Here is a 21,248-nt window from a genome sequence, read left to right on the forward strand (position 1 = left end):
TCCTCAAAACAAAGTTATGGTCTCCTGGAGGTTTCCCAAATATCAAATAACTGAAAGAGTTTTCTTTCAACCGTATGAGTCAAGATGTGGTCTGTCAGGAGGTGGGGGGATGGGGAAGAAGAAAAGTAGCCCCAGTTCTGCAAGTTGAGTTTCAGCTCCCTCCTGTCTGTCCCTGTGTGTCAGTCCCTCCGCGAAGCTGCACGTCCCAGAAGTGGGCAGGCGACGCTTCTGGGGAGAGTGATCCAGAAACGTCAACTTTGCTTCTCGTGGCTACAGATGGTAACCAGGTCAGTTGTCTAGTCAAAGCTCTATCAGACGTATTATTCATTCTGTCACGTGACGCCGGAGCCCCTCGGCTGTACAGTAGGTCACATGTTCACCTTAAAAAGACTATTTGGAACATCACCATCTGGTGTGGAGATTATGGTGAAATCCTGCATTCTGATTTTACTCTCTTCCCAACACAGGAAAAAATATTTGAAGGCCAGTGACATAGCACACTGGGGACTTGGGGGGGGGGGTGCATTCCTCTTTTCAGTCGTAAATTATACATATGAGCGTCAGATATGCATATCTGTTTTTTTCTTTCTGCTTTCCAACACAGGGAAAATAAATGTAGGCACACAATTTAATTATATATGTGAGCGCAGCCCACAGAGAGACAGTGTGAGAGACGGAAGGGAAAATGTTTGTGTCACGTGGCTGAGATGTATCAACTCAAACCTACTTGCATTTGGCACCTCCTCATTTAAGTGTCCATTGTAGAACATTTATTTTTATGTGTGCCAGTAAACATGAAGAAGTTATGTTTGATTTAACCAGGCTCTGAAAAAAGGGGTCCAAGCTTGTATGCATCTGTTACATTTGCCTATTATTTTCTAATCTTATTGTATAATTCTGTATCAAACAATGTCCTCGGGTTGTCTGAAGGTACACATGGCCTCAATTTTAACTTTTCTGTAATACTGTGTAACTGATATATTGTTTACCTTCCCCACCCCCCATTACCACTCCCCCCTAAAGCTGCTTATTTCTGTAGCAGAGAAAATTACTCTAAAGGAAAACGAGTAAGGGGCTTCCAGGATTGGAGGTATTTTAGTTTTCTTTTAAACGTATTTCTACATCTGCTGCTCTGGTCCAGTCTGGGTTCTATGAAAGAGATGCCATTTCCTTTGTAATCTTCCCATGCTTTTTGGGTGTTAACCTGATATCACTCTCATGCTTTGGGAACCAGCTTATATTTACTCTCTACAGGCCAGTTTATTGAAAATGATGGAAAAGAACGTTCTGTTTATTCAAAGAATCTTAATAGGAAGTGGGGGTGGGGTGTGAAGGGAAGGAGGGGATTTTATACCACTATAAAATGAATCAGGAAAAAGACTCTTGGAAGGAGGGTAAGGGTGGGGGCAGGGGCGGGCAGGCTGGAAACGTGGGTCTGATCACCCAGTGCAGACACACATTAAGAGGTAGTTAAAGAAAGCATCAAGTTGATGTGGGAAATTCCAAATATATAACAATCGGGCTTTGTTGGTAATTGGTTCCACATGTGCAGCCGCAGCGCTGGTGAGAGGGTGAGAGGGAAGGGAGAGGCGGGGAAGATGGAAGGCTGTAGTATGCCTTGCAAGCGTCTTTGGCGAGGTAGCTCAGGCTTCCAGACCTTCCCTCCTGTTTCTCACTTCCTGCCTGCACTGCCTGGTTTCAAACTATTTGGGGGTGGAAATAAATCTGGAATGACACCCAATTATTTGGCCAAATAATAGAATCCCTTTCCTTTATAAAGCCCAGCTTCACTACATAATGGTGTTGAACAAAGGACAGGCGCATTTTCAAAGCACTTTTTTGTCCCGAGTGTTGGGAATTTCTTCCTGCTTCCCCTGTGCAGTTTGAGAGGGAGCAACGGATCAAATCAACTGAGAAGTCACTGTCTCCTTCCTGACCCAGGCCAGGGCAAAGCCCCTGGGAGCTGACTTTATTTATATTTGACTGAATGCAACTTCCTGTTTCCCAGGGGCATTAATGAGCATTTCACCGGAGAACTTAAGGCCTCTGGCATAGTTCAGACCATGAGGGATACTTTGATGAACTAAGTGCAAATAAAACAAAAACATGTGCAATTGATTAAGGTTAAAATACATATAGAAGAGAATGTTAATGGAAACAAAAATAACCCTGGGCCAGACTCCCACACATTTGAGCCCCACACATTCCACCCCCACGGGGGTGGGGAGTAGGATCGTTTTGCATATCAGCATCAGCACCACCTTCCAGCTAATGGCGACAAGAAGGTGGCTCAGAAGCCCTCCCCAGCCCTCAGAGGGTAAGTAGCCACCTCTTCAGGGAAATTTGAAGGCTCTCAAAGGTCAACTTGTTCGAGACTATCTTTCTGATTGTAGGTGTTTGAGATTTATATGTTTAAAATTTATTGTTAAGTCTAAAGTGCTCATTTTAGAAGGCCGTTGCTATAATACAAACATGTTTCCCTAGAGGGGATATGTACCTATCTTAGTGGATATGACCGCTTCAGGACAGATGAGGGGATTTAATGTTTACTGAGTACCCAGTAGTCACCAGGCAACATGCTGGGAGGTTGGTTACCAAAGGCTGTCTCAATGGCAAAATTGAATCTTATTATCTATCTTTTACAGATGATGAAACTGAGGCTCAGAGAGGTTTATTAAGTTGACTAAGGTAGCACAGCTAGAACTGTCAGAGACAAGGTGAAAACTAAAGTCAACCTGTTTGATTTCAGGGATCAACTTAGTCTACTATACCCTCACCTGTCACAGAGGACTTTATCAGATTATAGCAGGTTGGAAATCCAAGAAGGAGACACATCCGTGGGGCCCAACAGGAAAATGAAAAAATCTGTCTTTTAAAAAAAGAGATAATTTCAATGTAGGAAATGGTATTAGATTTAGCAGTTCTCGGGTCTCTGGAACTACTGCTTCAATATCTGTGGGAGCTAAGCACAGGTGATGGAAGAGGAAGAAGCCCACAGGAGCTGGTGAGGCAGCCAAAGCCAGCATAAGCCTTGGCCTGAGAGACACAGGGAGGAGCTGGTTCCTGGAGCCAAAGGCCAGGGTCATGTACCAAACAGAGGCTGGAACACTGTGGACTGGACCACAGCTGGAGTCATCTGCTAAGGCCAAGTAGGGGACAGGAAGGACTGGCTTGCTTGTCCCTTCTTACTCTCTTCCAATCTTTGACCACTGTCTTTCATGCACTGAAGTCAACAATTGACACAGACTAGCCACCCAAGCCAGGGAGGGGAAAGGGAACAGATCTGAGGGTCAACAGCCAAGGACAAGCACTGAGGGACCCGGCATTCATAGGAACAAAGAAATGGAAGATGTCAAATTAGGAATAACTGAAAGAGAGCAGAGTATGACTTAAAAAGAACGTATTTCTGCCAGGGTGGTGGATGAGGGAGTTTTCTGTGCATCTGAGGAACAGCGTAAGGGCCATGGGACAGATGGGGAGGATGGGACTGGGATAGGGTGTCAATGAACCCTGGAGAGATGGGGTGAAGAAGACACCTTTCTGTCCTAGAGTCCCTGAAGCTGCTGCTTTTGAAGCCTCTTGGAACAGAGCACTCAGGCCAGTGAAGTTTCTGGGTTGTTAGTTTGGGATATTTCCTTCCCATCTCAATGAAAATGTTTATATTCAAACTCTGAAATTAAAAATGCATAAGAACTCAACAATATTTCAGAAAAATCAGTGGTCTTGACACACTGAAGCAAGACATATCAAATCAAATGGGTGCTCTTGATCAGGAACGACAGCAGGTTTTGAAAGAAGGCCAAGGGAACCCCACCTGGAGAGGCTGGGGTATAGGGTCTAGGTCAAGAGAGGAATCTTAAATGACTTAAAGGGAGGCCTCAATCTTGCAGGGAATTACACTGAGAACCCCTCACCAATGGGAAAGGGGAGGCAGGATCTTCAAAGGCCCCACAAGGTGCACCCCAAAGACAAGAATTGGGCTTAAATACCTGTCAGTCCCAGAGACAGAGAGACCTTCCTGCCCTGACCTCTGCTGCACAGGAATTAGAGACCCATACACCCACCTTTCCTACTGCAGGGATCACTCATACCAGAGCTGGGGAGGGGAGAAGCTGTAGCCTTGAATGATGTTTGCAGTTGTCAATTATTGTCACATAAAACAGGAGAGAAAAGAAATAGGATGAGATTAACCCAAATGCACATACGATGAAAACAAAGTCCTTACCGATTTGGACAATTCCTAGGGTAGGAGCAGGAGGGGGTGGGGAGTTTAGAATGGAAGTCCTGTCTTCCTTCAACATCCCACACCATATCCCTGAGCTCCTAACTCAGCTAACCTGGGTAATTCGTGTCACATCTCATTAGAGGAAGCTGTGACTGAGGTTATGCAAACAGAAACACTGCCTACATCCATAATTTTCTGTTTGAAAAGTGGCCAGAATTTAACCAAACATGAAACTTAATATCCCTAAGAATAGAACGGAGATATCAAGGAACACAGTTATCACCAGATCACTCATGGCCAGGGCCTGGGAGATTATCTACAGTTCACCGGAGCAGGATAGTTTACCATTCTCTTGGTTTTAAATAAGGTTTGCATTGCTGCAGGGCACTGTTGGCATTGCCCATCTTTGCATAGACTTTTCCTGCTCCTGTGGCATTTAGAAGAAACTGTAGGAAGAACAGTAGCTAGCTTAGGTGAGAAGACCAACTTTTCTTTCCCTCTCTGCCTTTTCTTTTTCCTTCCTTCTTTCCCTTTCCCTTGACTACTTGGAATACATTCTGGGTTTCATTTAATAGTTCTTCATGAACAGCCGGGCAAAAGCAATAAAAGAAGTTTAAACTGAATTGTTCAGTTTGATTTCTGAGTATCAAGGTTGGTACAGCTGGGTGGACCAGGTAAATGCCTCTACTACTTGCTTCAGAGATTACATTGTCTGTGCTCTTCTGGTCTTCGATGCCAAGTTCTGTGGTATTGGCCTTGGCCTTGTCTAAACCAATGTTATTATTCACTTTATTGCTTATGTCACATCATTCATTTACTAATTATTTTTCTGAGTGTCTAATAAAACAATGGCAACCTCCTTATATGGCACATTCCATTGCTGTAAATATTCTAAAGGTTTTAAAATATAGTAATTCACTTAATTCTTAACAACCCTTTATCAAATAGGTACTTTTATTTACCCTAAATGAAGATGAAGACACAGAGGCACACAGAAGTGAAGTAACTGCCCAGGTGACACTGTAAGTGGCTTCTGAGTCCATTAACCACTGTAGTGTCCTGTAGGGCTACTATGCATCACGCGCTGGACCAACAATTGAGGATATGAGGGAAGGCTTCCTCATGGGAAGAGTTTTCTCTTGTTGTTCAAACTCTGTTCCTGTCTGTGGAGATATCAGTAGTGAACTGGAAAAAGCTTATCCCTGAGTTTGCACCTCGAAAGTTACTGAACACCTACCCAACAGGATGGAATGAAGTAATGTTTGCCAAAGTCCTTTGTAAATGGCACGCACAGACACACACACCTCATTTGTTTCCATTCTCAATTCTGCATACTATTTTCCTTTTGCCTCTGTCACAACAGCCTTCCTGAACCTCATCGTCTATCTTTCTCCCTCTTCATACGTGTTCTGTTGTGATATCCATGTTTTATCCACCTGAATGGCCCAAAGGTGGTCCAGTTTAGTCATGTATTTTGGGTGGTAAGCAGGTTTCTTCTTGGATTCTTCTGAACTTTCTATTTAATGTGTTCCATTTAAGTAACTAGGAGAAGAGAAGCAATTAGCATAAGACCCTCTACCTCCATCAATGAAAAAACTTACAATCTCACCAAAAAGGAACCCAGACCTTCATTCTTCCAGAGTAGGAAGAAAATGCAGCATTTGCTGGGTGAAAATCTCCATGCTAACTGGGCATCCTAGAATCTCACTCAATCTTCATGGCAATGATCAAGCTGTAGAGGATGTCAAATAGAAAATATATTAATAGCCTGTGTAGAGCAGGGGTGCCACATCAGCCTTGCAGTTGCCTTCAATGGGCCAAATGTAGTTTTAGGACGGTGTAAATGTAACTACTTAATAGTTAATCGAGAGCTCGGCTCTGCTGAACAAGGTGCCAGGCCAGAAAAAACAAGGTGGGGGGTCAGATTCGGCCTGCAGGCCTTGTGTTTGCCACCTGTGGTATAGAGGATAAGTCTACATTTTCTCTTAGCGTACCTTGCTTCATGGACATCAAATACCATGCTCATCAGCATGCTGACAAAATCATTCAACTATTCACTGGCAAAAAGAGGGAGAGACCCTATCCACCAGCAGCGGAAGATTTTATTCCTTCACACACAGGGCCCTCACATCTGGTCTTGGTATGCTTTGCTCCATCAGAGCACCACTGGCCCTTCCCAGCAGGAGGCCAAGTCAGGCAGTCTATGGCTGTAGCGTGGGATATGGCTATTCTGCATGGTGGTAATGGCTTACTGCACATGCTGTTAGGAACGATGTCATGTGTAGGTCCTGACAAATCAATAAGATGTCCAGGATGCCTGTGTGATTAAATAGGTAATAAGCTGGCCTGTGTGGGGCAGGCTGTGTAGATTGGTTTTCGAGGCCATTTTGCACAGCCCTTTTTCATGTGCTATCAGTTGTGGATGGATTTTGATAACCAGCATTGATTTGCCATATTTATGAAGTGAAGTTTGCACAGGGTAAACTGTTAATTGCACCTAGAATGGTAAAATAAATAATGCCCTTATCTGTGGTATTGACTACCCAGGATTAGTGGAATATATATAGCACACATTCAAACAGTCAATGGATGTTGACTTTTGAGATTTACTAGGCTTAGTTTCCAAATTTCAGCTGTCTTAGATAAGCATTGGGTGGTTAATAATCAACTTTTAAATTTCCTTCTAATTTCTATGCAGGTTCCTTTTTCACATGTCATTTTCTTCAACAGGAGAAAGGTCCATCTTGGGTTAAGTAATCCCTGTGGTGCTTCAAAGGAGGATGGCTTTCTTTTGGGCCATCAGTCTGGAATGTCTCTCCTTTGCCCAGGAATATGTCACTTTCAAGAGCACCTGCCCATTTGCTCGGGGGTCTCTGGGATAAGCTACGTGGCCTGCATTTTCCCAAGGGGAAGAAAGAACATGTTTGTTATAAATCCATGACAAAGATGGGTGCCTGGAAGTCTCACATCATGGGAATATGGTTTATCTTGAATGTGCCCTAGAGGATTCCCAACATATCAGAAGTCAAATGCCAAAGGGTTTCTCAGCAGGAGATTATGACCAGAATGGGCAAACTCTTAGATATTTCTCCTTTAATGGACAAATCCTTAGATATAAATGAGGATGGGTAGGGGATTATAGTTGTAACTGCTTGCTTAGGGGTACTCCATTCTATTTGAATTTTAAACCTCCATAACATGAATACATGAATACAGAGTGTTGTTTTGAAAATTAAATGAGGTAGTAGAATCACATGTGTGAGAAAAAAGGCGGTAGCAAATGATAATGAGACCAGATTCTGAGTTGTACAGTATACAAAAATATACTTTAGTCCTTATTCTGTGAGCAAAAGAGAGTCATTACAAGTTATTTTTTTGGAAGGAAATGAAACCATCTAACTTACATTTATTGAACTTGAGTGACAGAGGATGAATGATACAATGGAAAGCCTAGGGGGGCAGTTACAAAGTTGTTGCAATTGTCCAGACAAGCAATGATTAGGTTCAGAAGTAGGATAGGGGTGAGAAGTTGAACACAAGATGCTGAGGAGTCATACAAGGTAGAGGAAGGTATACAGTGTTTCTCTATACTGAGGGCCTAGAGGAAGGATGGTTCTATTAGTTAAGTACACAGGAGGAGGCAGAGGTTTGGGAAGATGAAAATAAGTAGCTCTAGACATACAGAACTTCTGGTACTTGAACATTTTGACCTGGAACTTGAGAATCAAGCATGGAAATGCAGCTCTGGCTTTATCAGCAGACAAGTAACCACTAGACAAGTTATTAAGTGTGAGGGCAGATATTCAAGAACAAAAATTTTACTTCTTACTTACCTCTTCTCAGTAGTTTACTGGAATACAGTCTCCAGCAAATGAAAGTTAGACCTACACAGAGAAGAATATAAATGCCAAGAAAGAAAGAACTAATCACAGGACAGGTGAGTTCCCAGGGAGCTCCTAGAAAAGGGAGTTCCCAGAATAATGGAAAAGAGGAACCTCAAGAAGACAGCCATACTAGAGACTTAGAAGCTAGTGCAACTGTTGCAGGAAGATGAAGGGACTGAGAAAGAATGTCTCAAAAATTAGAAAAAAAAAGAGAATATGTTGATTATTCAGTGAATTTCCCAAATTGAGAGAAGATACAGTTCTACTGAAGAACTGAGAAATGATTGAGGGATACCTAGAATATTAAGCAGACAATGAAACAAAGTAGTTATTAACTCCTGGAAAAACATAAAGACATAACATCCAAGATATGTAACACTTCTCTGCCATAAACAATATTTGGTAGTCATAATAAAACTGACATTTGATTTAAACTGTGATATAGATATATTGAAAATAAAAAAGAGATACACGTGTCCTTGCAGGGCTGTGGAGTAAGGCTTTAAGTAAGTTAAAGCCTCATCCTTCAGGGTAGCAGCATAAAATGTCAGAAATTGAGTAATTAGCAAATCACAGTGTAATTATATTATGAGAGCCTAGAGTTAATTACTAGAAGGAACAGCTGAAAGAGATATCCACAGGTGCCCCTGGAGAGAGGGGCTCAGAGATTGAAAGGGTCTTAGTGCTTGTTTTCTTTATAAGCCCTGTAGTACTCTTGAACTTTAAAATGTTATTAACATTGCCAGGCATATGTATAATTTTGATAAAAATAAGAATTAAATTATAAACAGATGGAGCAATGTTAGAGAGTTTAAGTCAGATAAAAACTGAGAGCAGTGGGTAGCAATCAGAAGGTCACTGATGGTCTTGAGAAAGTGTGCATGGAATGCTGGAAGGGAGAGATGGAGCTGCCCAGCCTCTTTCTGAATGGACAAACTTGAATCTAGATAAGTGGGTGATCTAATGCAATAAATAGCTTTTCAGGTGGCCTGATTAATTTCCTGTTTTCTTTCCTTCCATGTACGTTATAGGTTCTTAGTCCATGGATCTGCTAGTGACATGGCAGCTGAATGCAAACTCTCCAACCTATGCTTTGGACAGAAGCCCCTTCAAGCCTTTGAAACAAGATGAGGATAGACAGAGAGAAGAAGCAATACAACTACATCAGCAATGGCATTGCCAGCAATTCTGGAGCTAGTCCTGACATGTCCTTCATAAGATTTGACTGACTTCACCTTTTGTGCTCTTTACTTTGGTGTAGTGGTATGTGTGTATGTGCATGTGTTTGCACGTATATGTTTGTTCACATGCACATGTGTATTATTTTTGTTCACGAATTCAGCAGCATTGCAGCAGCTCTGGGAGCCCCAGAGTGGTGACAACTAATTATGAAACACCAGATCTAATGTGTCCCTTTTATCTCATCTTGCAGAAGCCTTGCAATCCCACAAAACCCCCCAGTGGCCTTTTGTAATCCTGGAAAGGAAGTGTCAATATGGAAACAGCTGTTCTTGAGATAGTGGGACGACATCCTAATGAGAATGCTAGGAGCTATAGAGGAAAGCCAAGGCTAATGGCCCTCTGATGGAAATATTCTTTCTAGACAATTAGACTCCTGTGAGCAAGCCAGCAGTCCCTAGCAAGGATGAGAAGGGAGATACTGTCCTATGGATGTCAGGTGCCCTCATTGTTATGTGGACTTTTATCTTCCCAAGCCCTGTAGGATGTCAGACACTCTTATTGGCTCTCTCCAGGGAAGTGACTTTGGGAATGCATCTCAAAGTCACCTTGCTCAGAGGCCCCACCACAGAAGCCCAGCTGGAGAGCCAAAAAAACCCAGCACAGTCCTGTCCCCCAGGGCTCCAGCCCCCTGTTAGCTGCAGAGCTCGGGACCTAGTGCCTCTTGCCATTTTGGTAGCCAGAGAAACAGCCACAGCTGTGGTTAAAGTAGGGAGTAAATACTGTGCTTTGACAGAACACAAATCCCTGATAATTCAAGGAGATGCTTCTGTGATAACAATAAGAGAGAGTTTGAGGAGTAAAGGAATGAAAAGTAACTTTTTGTGGGTAGGGACTTAAACCAATACCTTTTCTAGGAGCAGAAGAGGGTTAACTCACCCAGTGCCTCCTTTGAATCAGGCATGGCCCTATTACTTGCTCTAAATTATCTCTTTTCAATATTCACTGTGATCCTCTAAACTGTAGTATTAGCTACATTGTATTGATAAGGAAATCAAAGTTCAGGAAGCTCAGAAAGATTAAACACTTGTAGACAGTCGCAAGACTAGAGAGGGTGCTGAGCTGGGATTGAGACCCAAGTCCATGCAACTTTAGAGCTCATTCTCAATATTCTTTAGGGATGTCTACATGGAAGTATGTCAGAGTATTCTGTTCTTCTTAACAAGGATGGCCCTAAAGAGAAAACCAGAGGAATTTTCCCTTTTACCAGAGGAAATGATACAGAGAAAGTATGTGAAAAAAAATCCAACACCCATTCATGATAAATACCCTCACTAAACTAGGAATAGAGGGGAACTTCCTCAACTTGATAAACAATGTCTACAAAAAGCCTACAGCTAACACCACACTTAATGATGAGAAACTTGAAGCTTTCCTGCTAAGCTCAGGAACAAGGATGCCCCCCTCCCCACTGCTGTTAATCGTTGTATTGGGAGTCCTAGCTAATGTAATAAGAAAAGGAAACCAAAAGTATACAGATTGGGAAAGAAAAAATAAGACTGTGATTGTTCACAGGTGACATGATTGTCCATGCAGAAAATCTGCAAGAATCGAACAACATACTTCTGGAACAATTATAGCGAGGTTACAGGATACAAGGTTAATATATAAAAGTAAATTGCTTTCCTCTATACCAGCAATGAACAAGTGGAATTTGAAATTAAAAACACATTACTAATTACATTAGCACCCCAAAATGAAATATTTAGGTGTAATTCTAACAAAATACAAGACCTGTATGAGGAAAATGGGAAACCTCTGGTGAAAGATATCAACAGAGGACTAAGTAAATGGACAAGTATTCCATGTTCATGACAGGAAGACTCAACAGTGTCAAAATGCCAGTTCTTCCCAACTTGAGCTATAGATTCCACATGATTCTAATAAAAATCCCAACAAGTTATCAACAAACTGATTCTGAAATTTATATAGGGGGCAGAAAGCCCAGATTAGTCACCTCCATATCAAAGGAAAAGAACAAAGTTGGAGAGCTGACATTAATTGGTGTACTGTAGAACTACACCAATTAAAACAGTGTGGTATTGTGCAAGAATAGACAAATGGGTTGACAGAACAGAGAGTCCAGAAAGAGAGCTCCATAAATCTAATCAACTGATTTATCAAAGGAGCAAGGGTGGTCTAATGGAGCAAAGATAATCTTTTCACTAAATGGTGTTGGAATAACTGAACATCCACATGGAAAAAAATGAATCTAAGCATAGACCTTATGCCCTTCACAAAAATTAACTCAAAATGGATCATAGACTTAAATATAAAACACAAAACTATGAACCCCCAGAAGATAACACAGCAGAAAGCACAGGCGATGTTGGGCATGGTCACACCGTCTTAGATACAACACCAAGACACGGCCTGTGAAACTCAGAATTGATGAACTAAACTGCAGAGCTCATTGAAATGAAAATTTTCTGCTCTGCAAAAACAACACTGTCGATAAAATAAGAAGACAAACCATGGGCTGGGAGAAAAATATTTGTAAAAGACATATCTGACAAATGACTGGTATCTAAAATATACAAAAAACCCTTAAAATCAACAATAAGAAAACAAACAACCAGATTAAAAAATGGACAGAAAACCTGAAGAGACACTTTGCTAAAGAAGATATGCTGATGGCAATGAAGCCTATGAAAATATGTCCCACATAATATATGATTAGGGAGTTGCAAATTAAGACAACAATGAGATATCACTACACACTGATTAGAATGGCTAAAATCCAAAACACTGACAACACCACATGTTGGCATGAATGTGGAGCAACAGTGTATGAGAGTTCACTACTTGTCAGAATTTAAAATGGTACACTTTGGAGGTTTAGAAGACAGTTTGGCAGTTTCTTGCAAAACTTAACTTACTATTATTACCATGTGATCCAGCAATTGAGCTTTTTAGTATTTACCCAAATTAATTGAAACATATGTCCTCATAAAAACTTGCATATGGATATTTATAGCAGTTTTATTCCTAATTGTTCAAAGTTGGAGGCAACAAAGATGTCCTTTAGTGGATGAGGGGATAAATAAATGTAGTAAATCAGACAATGGAATACTACCCAATGCTAAAAAGAAATGAGCTACCAAGCCAAAGAAAGACACGTTAGAAATTTAACTGCATATTGCTAAGTGAAAGAAGCCCATCTGAATAGGTTACATACTGTATGATTTTAACATTCTGGAAAAGACAAAAACTATGAAGACAGTAAAAAGATTAGTAATTGCCGGGTGTTAGAGGGGAGGGAGGGATGAGTACATGTAGCACAGAGATTTTTAGGGCAGTGACACTGTCCTGTACTTATTGCAATGAAGGATTCATGTCCTTACCCCGCTGGAAAACCTAGCATGTACAACACCAGGAGTGAACCCTAATGGAAGCTATTGACCTTGGGTGATAATGATGTGTCCATGCAGGTTCATTGATTGTAACAACTCTAGTGTGGAATGTCCATAGGGAGGGTGGTGTGTGTGTGTGTGTGTGTGTGTGTGTGTGTGTGTGTGTGTACTTACTGCTCAATTTTGCTGTGAACCTAAAAACTAGTCTAAGAAATAATTTTTTGTTAATTACAAAACTGGAGTGCAGGGTGGTTGCTCTGGAGATGGCCACTGCAGGATGAACTGGAGGGATGCTGAACGCAGGAGAACAGACGGCTCATCCGAGCGAGAGAACTCAGCTGGGGCCCTGAAACTGTGGGCTGTATTTACAGAAAAGGATGGACTGTATGACTGCATTTTCTTTCAAAAGGGAGTGAGTGCATCTTGGAGCTTCCAAACAAGATCATGGTGGTGGAGGTGTTGGGGAAATGGGGTGGGGTAGGGGCAGTTAAGGAGAAAAAGGGAATACATTAATGACTTTGCCATATTTAAATAAAACAACTCCCTAGTGAATTTTGCCCCCGAGATGAGCAAATGCACACGGGCCCTTTGGCATGTCACAGACCATCCCACAGGGGAGCCTACCCCGCTCCCCAAAGCCCCCACAGAGGCGGGCTGAGGTGGCTGGTCAGAGGACATCAGCTGTCAAAGAAACTTCCCCATCCTGCCGCTCATTCTCTATTCCTACTTCAGATAAAGTAAGGTCGCCACTGGCCGCAAACCTCCCATCACTGGAAACCCGGAAGGATGTTCTGCTTTCTTGACCCTTTCCTCTTTAAGTCATAACTTCCTTACCCTATGGTCAAATGAATTCTGGTACCCAGCCTGGAAAGGCTAATTCCTTCTAGGCATCCTGCCAGCAGAATGTTACCTCAATTTGAAGACAAATTATAAATTAATAAAGAAAAAGAGCCCCAGACTCTCACGTCTGCCAAAACACATCATTTCCTGAAGGGTTCCTGAAAGGGACCCAGTGATGTATGGTGAGAGAGCCCACCCTCCGCAGCCTTTTCCAGATTTGAGACGCAGACTGGCTTGTCCTCAAAACGTACCACAGCCGCCTTTCCCGAGGCAGCGCCCGTGTTGTTCTTGGAAGGAGAACACCTTTCAGCTGTGTTCCCACCTGCATGTTTTACACAGTCTGTAGTTCCCCAAACCCCATCAATAATGCAAAACAGACAGACCTGTCACCAGCAGAAAATCCTGAGAAAACACTAAGAAGGTTTGTGGTTGGTTTGGGGTAGAAGTGATGTTTAAGTTGCTACAAATGCCAGGAGTTTTCAAAGATTGTGTTTCTTAAAAGCATCACAAGAACAGAAGTGTCCTTGTCAGCTGCTGTTTCTTTAAAAATGAGTCACGCAAACAGCCTCATCCTATAAAATCAACTCTTGGTAACCTAATACCTATGGAAGTGGCCAGGGTCCAGGCACTGGGGCTCCGTGAGAGTGAAGTTCTCACTCTGTCCTGCCCTCAGCATTCTCCACCTGAAAAACACAGTATTTTGAGCCTCCCCTCCCCCTTTTTCTGGACCAATCATTCCACTTCACACACAAATCTGAATCTCTTAAGGAATGCCTACTGAAGCTGCTTTTGTCTCTTCTGACAACTGTGTTATATTTCTTCACCCCATTTCTTTAGACTTCTGGAAGTAGTTGATTTAAAAAGTCACTTTTCTGCTATGTAATCTGTATAGACCATCCCGCCCCACTCAGGCATTTAGAGACTTTATGGTTTTCTCCCAGCAAGGCTCAGGAGTAAGACGTAAGGACGCTGCGTGAGAACTGCACAATTGCGGAGCAGATTCAGATTCAGTAATGGGGAGAGTCGCAAACAAAGACTTTGGGGGTGGCAGAGGAGGAACTATTGTGTGTGGAGTAAACGAAAGCCTTTACTTACAAACACGTCCATGAGCAGATGTTCCAGCGTTACTTCAAAGTCTTCCAGTTTGGCAGCTAACGTCATAATGACTGTTCCGATTTGTTCTTAGGCTGACAGCCCAAACCTGCACACTCTCAGCTCAGAAACCACAGCTGGCGTCAAATTTAGTCACAAGGCAGAATTGCCACTAATGGGAAGTGGAAACCCTTAAAACAAAACAGAACATCGCAGACTGTACTGCTGGTGCTTTGTAGCCACAGATCTTAAAGGATTTTTTTTAAAAGAAAGCTATATTAATGGTGCTATGGGACCAGACTGGGCACAAAGTGATATCTCCAGGTGATGAATCTGGCCACTGCTTCCTCTTTACAGCACAACTTCCCAGTCTGAGGCGCTGCGCAAAACGCAGGGAACCTCATCGGTGGGCGAAAGAGAAAGAGACAGGGAGATGGGGTGAGAAGCCAGAGTGGGAAAAAATGGACTAAACTGTCTGGCTCTGATATTTATAGGGCCACATGTTTTTGACTCTAGCCATTTCTCAGTTCATTTCTGACCTTTCATAAATGGCCAAACACACTGGAGTGTATTGTAGATGGGGGCAGTGGGTCTCACAGAAGTTGGCTGTGACCAAGGCTAGGGCAATTCACACAGACATGCCATCAATAGTTCTTTGTAAAACACGCATCAGACCTTGTTCTGTACACGATGACAGAACAGCACATAGTCTTGTGAAAAACAAGGAAACGAAAATTGTGGGGGTACTAAATTTTTCCTCAGAATATTATTAGATACCCTCACACTCTCCCCCATCCTCCACCCCACCCCCTCCTCTGCAAGAGTAGATAAACATCAAGGGGAAAAACTTAATCTCTTGTGTCAACTCCTCAAGCTTCTGCCAGTTAAAGAATATCCACTAAACCATGCAAATGTCTTCTTTCTTGCCTCCAAAGTTTGCTTCTTTTTTACTTCAAAAGTTTGAATTGTGGTAAAATACATGTTACATAAAATCTACCAACTTCACTATGTTTAAGTGTAAAGATCAGTATTGTTAAGTACGTTCACACCGTTGGGCAGCCAATCTTCAGGGCTCTTTCCCTCTTGTAAAACTGAAACTCAGACTCATTCAAGAACAACCCCCATCCTCTCTGCTTTCCAGCCCCTAACAACCAGCATCCTACTTTCTATCTCTATGAATGTGAGTGCTGTTGGTTCCTCCTATGAGTGACATAAGACAATATTTGCCCTTTTGTGTTTGGCTCATTTCACTTAGCATAATGTTTTCAAGGTTCATTCAGGTTGTAGCCTGTGTGAGAATATCTTTCCCTTTCAAGGTGGAAATTTTATATCTTAAGAAAGACTATCCCTGTAGACAACTTCTTAGGCCTGAGAAAAGTCTCTTAGGAGCACTTGCTTATCAGACCTAGAGTGGCTATTCTTGCTGTGACTATGGTACGAAAAACAGCCATGGTCTGCAAGCAACTTCTGTTCCCTAAACATTTCCGAGCTTCACAATCCAGGCAAACTCCAGTCGTCTCTGACTCCAAACAGGGTGTGACCACTTAGCAGCCAATATTGATAACAAAAAATAAGGTAGCCCACATGAAACCGAGAAGAAACTATAAACATAAATGGTCTTTGCTCCGTAATAAAACTTCCCCTCTTCTCATCAGAGCTCTCTAAAGTGGGAACAGATGAAACTCTCCAGTTTAGTATCTTTCCATGAATTTTCATTTTCCCAGAGGACACACAGATCCACTTAATTTGGCACTTAACATTTAAACAAAGCAACCATGAAGTAAAGAACACAGAAAAAAATGATTAAAAAGCACCATATTATTTCTAAAGCGCATTTGGAGCCTGTCCGAGTGGTTTAGCTTGACAGTCAGTCATAAACTGTACATAAGCATTCTTTGAGTTATGGTTTGGATTCTGTTCTCAGGCCTCCAATAGAAGAATTGGAGTGGGCTTACTGACAGGCATCTTCTGTTAGGTAAAGGCACTAGGGAGGGGGCACAGTGCTGTGATGAGTGGCTCCAATAGCCAAAAATGTATAGAAAATATATTTCCCTGATGAGCAAACTCATATTCACAGAGCTCCCTATCAGCTACTGTGTTTGCCATGTCTGTACTTGATGCAATGACCAGTGCAAGCAATGCCAGCAATGAACATTCCACTAGCTGCTGCTATCTTCTGTTAAAACTACAGCTGCCATCATGTACTCAAAAAGCTGGGTGCCTCCTTTCACCAGCTAAGATGGGTGAGCTATCAACCATACACCCAGGAGACTATTGGGGAAGATTTGTGTTACACAGATGCAGTATTTTTCTGGTCTCCCAGAAACTTCAGGAGGGCTTTCAAAACCAGGTTTTCTCTAGCCCCTTTTCTTATGAATTTCATTGGATGAAGTATTTGGAATAGTTGAAACTTCATAAAAGATACACTTGTGTATTTCATTAATCCTCTTCTTAGAATGGATAAGGTATCAACTGATGGGGAACAGTTAATATTTTTCATTTAAAGCAGTATCCTATCCCCAGCAATGATTTTACATAGCTACTTTAACAAAATTGTTACATACTGATTTAGAGAGAGATATGAAGGGGGAGAGAGAGAGAGAAACATCGATTTCTTGTTCTAGTTATTTATGTATTCATTGATGATTCTTGTATGTGCGCTGACCAGGAATCAAACCCACAACCTAGGCATATCAGGATGATGCTCTAACCAACTGAGCAATCCAGCCAGGGCCACATGGCTATTTTCTAAGACCATTTTTTAGGCTTTAAGGACAGTTCATGGCAGTGGCTTCTTCTAGAGTATAAACAGCAAACTTCAAGGACAAGAAACTGCATCATTTGAGCAGTGTCAGTGATTAGTATCCTTGAGCTAGGCTTCCAAGGAGTATGTATCAAGAATATCCTATTAGCTTTGGGAGATAATCACTTTAACTATTTTCAAAAGGGAGAAATTGATCAGAAGGGTGTTAATGTGAAAAGAGAATGAGGAAATTGGTAGTGGACTGGGGACATTGGTAGTGGTAGTGGAATGTCTCATTTATGAGACACTTATTATGAATTCTGGTGTTAGTGGATGATATATATGAGCCATGTGGGGTAAGTTGGTTCCCTAGAAGCAGAAGGACCTCACCAGTCTGAAGGCAGGGAGACCCTTGAAGATACATTATAATAAGGCAGGTTTACTGCCATCAGTGCCTATCAGTAGATGAAAACACGGTAAAGAATGACTTGGGCAGATTGGGGAAGCTCTTTTAGTGACTATATTAATGTTTAATTGATATATTTTGGGTAATTATGGCGAAGTTTTGTTGATGCTTATGTAAAATCTGAGTATTTGTTTATTTATTCATTCATCCTTTCAACAAATATTTATTCAGAAACTGGACCAGATACTGGGATGAATATTAGTCCTGCTAAGAAGGTTAAGACACAGCTCCTTCTTCAAGGCCATGTAGTCTTGAGAAGACATGGCAAGATGTGATGTAATTGTATATGGTATATCCTTCTATCTGCTAGGGGTATGTTCCAAGACCTCCAGTGGATGCTTGAAACTGTGAATAGTACTGAACACTATACATATATATTCCCTATACATGTGTAACTATAGTAAAGTTTGACTTATAAGTTAGGCACAGGAAGAGACAATGACTAATAATAAAATAGAACAATTATAACAACCTACTCTAATCAAAGTTATATGAATGGCTTTAGGGCCATTATGAAGTAAAATAAGGGTGGCTGGAACACAATAACTGAGCTACTGTGACAGTAGGTCAGACAACCTACATGGCTACTAAGTGACTCATGGGCAATGGGCAGGAAGCGTGCACAGTGTGGAGATGCTGGACAAAGGAGTGATTCCCATCACAGGCAGGGTGGAGTGAGATGGTGCAAGCTTTCATCACAATACTCAGAATAATGCACAATTTAAAACTTATGAATTGTTCATTTTCAGATTTTCCATTCAATATTTCTGGACCGCAGTTGACTGGGTAACTGAAACCATGGAAAGTGAAACCATGAATAAATGGGGACTACCGTACTATCTTTTGGGGAGTGTGTGAAAAAAGAGTGTACTTCCTCATTGGCGGCACTCACTCTGGGACTTGGGGGATGAGGGAGAGCTCACTGATAAAAGGGGAAAGGAGAACATTCCTCCCTCCCCATAGGAAAGGCAATGAGCAAGAATGAGTGAGGTGCAGAGCATGCCTCCTGAGGAAGGGATTTGCAGCAATAAGTGACAGAAGCATGGCTGGGGGAATGATGGATCTACCGGTTTGAACCCGTAGACCACTGAGTTTCAGGAGGTGGCAACCAAGGACTCAGTAGAGGCAGCACTGGATCCTGATTCCACCCCAGAGATATCACTTTGATGGTATAAATCACAGATGGAAGAAATACACTTTACCCATTGATCAAAGATTACTGACCACCAAGAAAAGATCTGACCAGACCACCAGGCTGTGGTTCACCAACTGAGAATAATTACTCAGCAAAACACCTGATAGAGTAGACAAATGCTAGATTTGTTCTACATACTTAAATAATAATAATTATGGTTGTATTTTAAAATTTAGAGTTTGTTTCTGTTTGAATCTTGGGTGACCACCTCCTTCTCCCATGTCTATGAAAAATCTTCACAACATTTTGGTGACAGGACTCAGATAGAAGAAGAGTCTCTGGAGGGTGAGGATTGGCTGAAGTCCCCATACAGACAGGAAGCTGGTGTCCCCGCAGTCTTCCTTAAAGACACTGTGGGTACACCATCCTTCCAGAGAGAACTATGTTATTCTACAGACTTAAAAAGAAATTACGCACTTCAACAGCATGAGTACTCCGCAGAGGTGAGGTCCTTGCTTCAACTAGAGCACAGTTCCATACGTATCAAACAATCTCTGTGGAGTGCAACAGCATGCGACCCTGAGGCAGTGGGCAACAGAATATGCAAAATGTTTTTCCGGAATAGTCTCTCTGTCCACCCTAGTGCAGTGATTTCCTACTCAGCAAAAGCATTTATTTGAAGGTCAGGCACAAAGCAGTGGATCAGACCACCATAAAGTTGCCCTGAATTGGTCATTGAGATACCCTTGTTAACCATTTGTATACCTCGATTGGTGAAACTAAGCAGAAATTTGAAACAAAAATTAAATAATTACTGAAAAAAATTTAAAGGCAAAATCAGTGGCTTTTAGTTTGACCATTCAGTTGTAGTCTATAGACCCAGTTTATTCTGCAAGCACCCCCACAATACAGCAGTCATTCCTTATTGACGTTCTGTCTCTCAAGCTTCTGCCTTAACTTAAAACTAGAAAGAAAGAGGATTTTTAAAGATATTATGCTTGTTTTAGTGAAACAGTCTCTTTTGCTGGCCCCACAGACAGCTGCCTGTCTGGGTCTAGTTATAAAGGTTCTCCTGTCTGGTGTAGCTGTCCCTCAGGACAGATGTTAATTTAAAGGCTTGCCTCTGTAGGGACCCCCGCAGGCTGGCACTGCAGTGGATCGGGGCAGTGGTGCCAGCAGACCATGCTCGCAGTGTCTGCCTCATTCTTCCCGTGTTTGTGTCAGATCGTTGACACAACCAACCTTGTCTTCCCCACTCACAATGCATTTTCAATTTTGACAGCATCTCAGATAAGGACAAAGACTCTATTCCTCCACATCTGTCCCACCCACCCCACTCCAGCCCTGGTTCCTACATCCTCCCACCCTGCCTGCTCACAAGGATGAATTTCAAGACTTTTAAAACTAACAAACAGTGAAATTGGTGTCAGGCACATGCAGTGGTGCGCTGGGCTCATGATGGAGAGAAACGCATAATAAGTCGTCTGGTCTTTCAGGCTTGCTACCTGTCACTGGCTGTACAGTTTTGAGTAAAAGGTACTTGTAGAGATTCTGCAATCAGCACCAGCAGGCAAACTGAGAATGTTCCAGGATAACAACCTCAGCCCCACCACCTGCACTCTAACAAATGCAGGTTGCAGAACAGAGCCTTGCCATGTTCTCCCAAATCTTGTACAGACGTTTTGACAGTTCTTTCTCATTTGTAAAAGTTACACAGGGTTTAAAGATATCCAAGCCCATAAAGATATTATGCCTGGATATATGTGATGATGCATATATTATTTATATACATATATAATATATCACAAATAGTAGCATATTTACAACTGTAAATAGTACTTCATTGTTTGAAATATCTCATTTAACCTATTCCCTAATGACAGGTATTTGAATGTGTCACTAATACAACAGAAAGTGTGTTTTATATAAGTGCCAAAATATTTATAGGGTAGGCTTCTAGAAGTAGAATTTCTGCCTCAAAGGTCATATACATTAAAAACAAATAGATATTGTACATTTTACCCTCCATAGAGGTTGTATCAATTTACACCCCCCAACAGAGAGAATGCCTCAGTTAGTCACATGGTATGAGAGCCAACTTTTGAATTTGGGGCAATGTGATGAGGGAAAATGGCATCCCCTTTTTAATTCAATTTATAATCTCCTTTAATAAGAAAAATTACTGGTTCAGAAAATTCCCTAATACTAATTCCCCTTTTTAAACCAAGACTTCATTGATCAAAATGGGTCCAGCTGTGTCCCATGAACATT

General features: G+C 41.8%; 1 protein-coding gene across 1 annotated transcript in view; it reads right to left on the reverse strand.

Moving 5' to 3' along the window:
- Positions 1-21,248, reverse strand: part of FRMD4A (FERM domain containing 4A) — a 582,202-nt gene that overhangs the window by 314,643 nt on the left and 246,311 nt on the right. The gene's annotated exons all lie outside the window — the stretch shown is intronic.

Source organism: Phyllostomus hastatus, unplaced genomic scaffold (genome assembly GCF_019186645.2).
Source record: "Phyllostomus hastatus isolate PE091 unplaced genomic scaffold, TTU_PhHast_1.1 phas_scaffold_1674, whole genome shotgun sequence".
Lineage (NCBI taxonomy): Eukaryota > Metazoa > Chordata > Mammalia > Chiroptera > Phyllostomidae > Phyllostomus > Phyllostomus hastatus.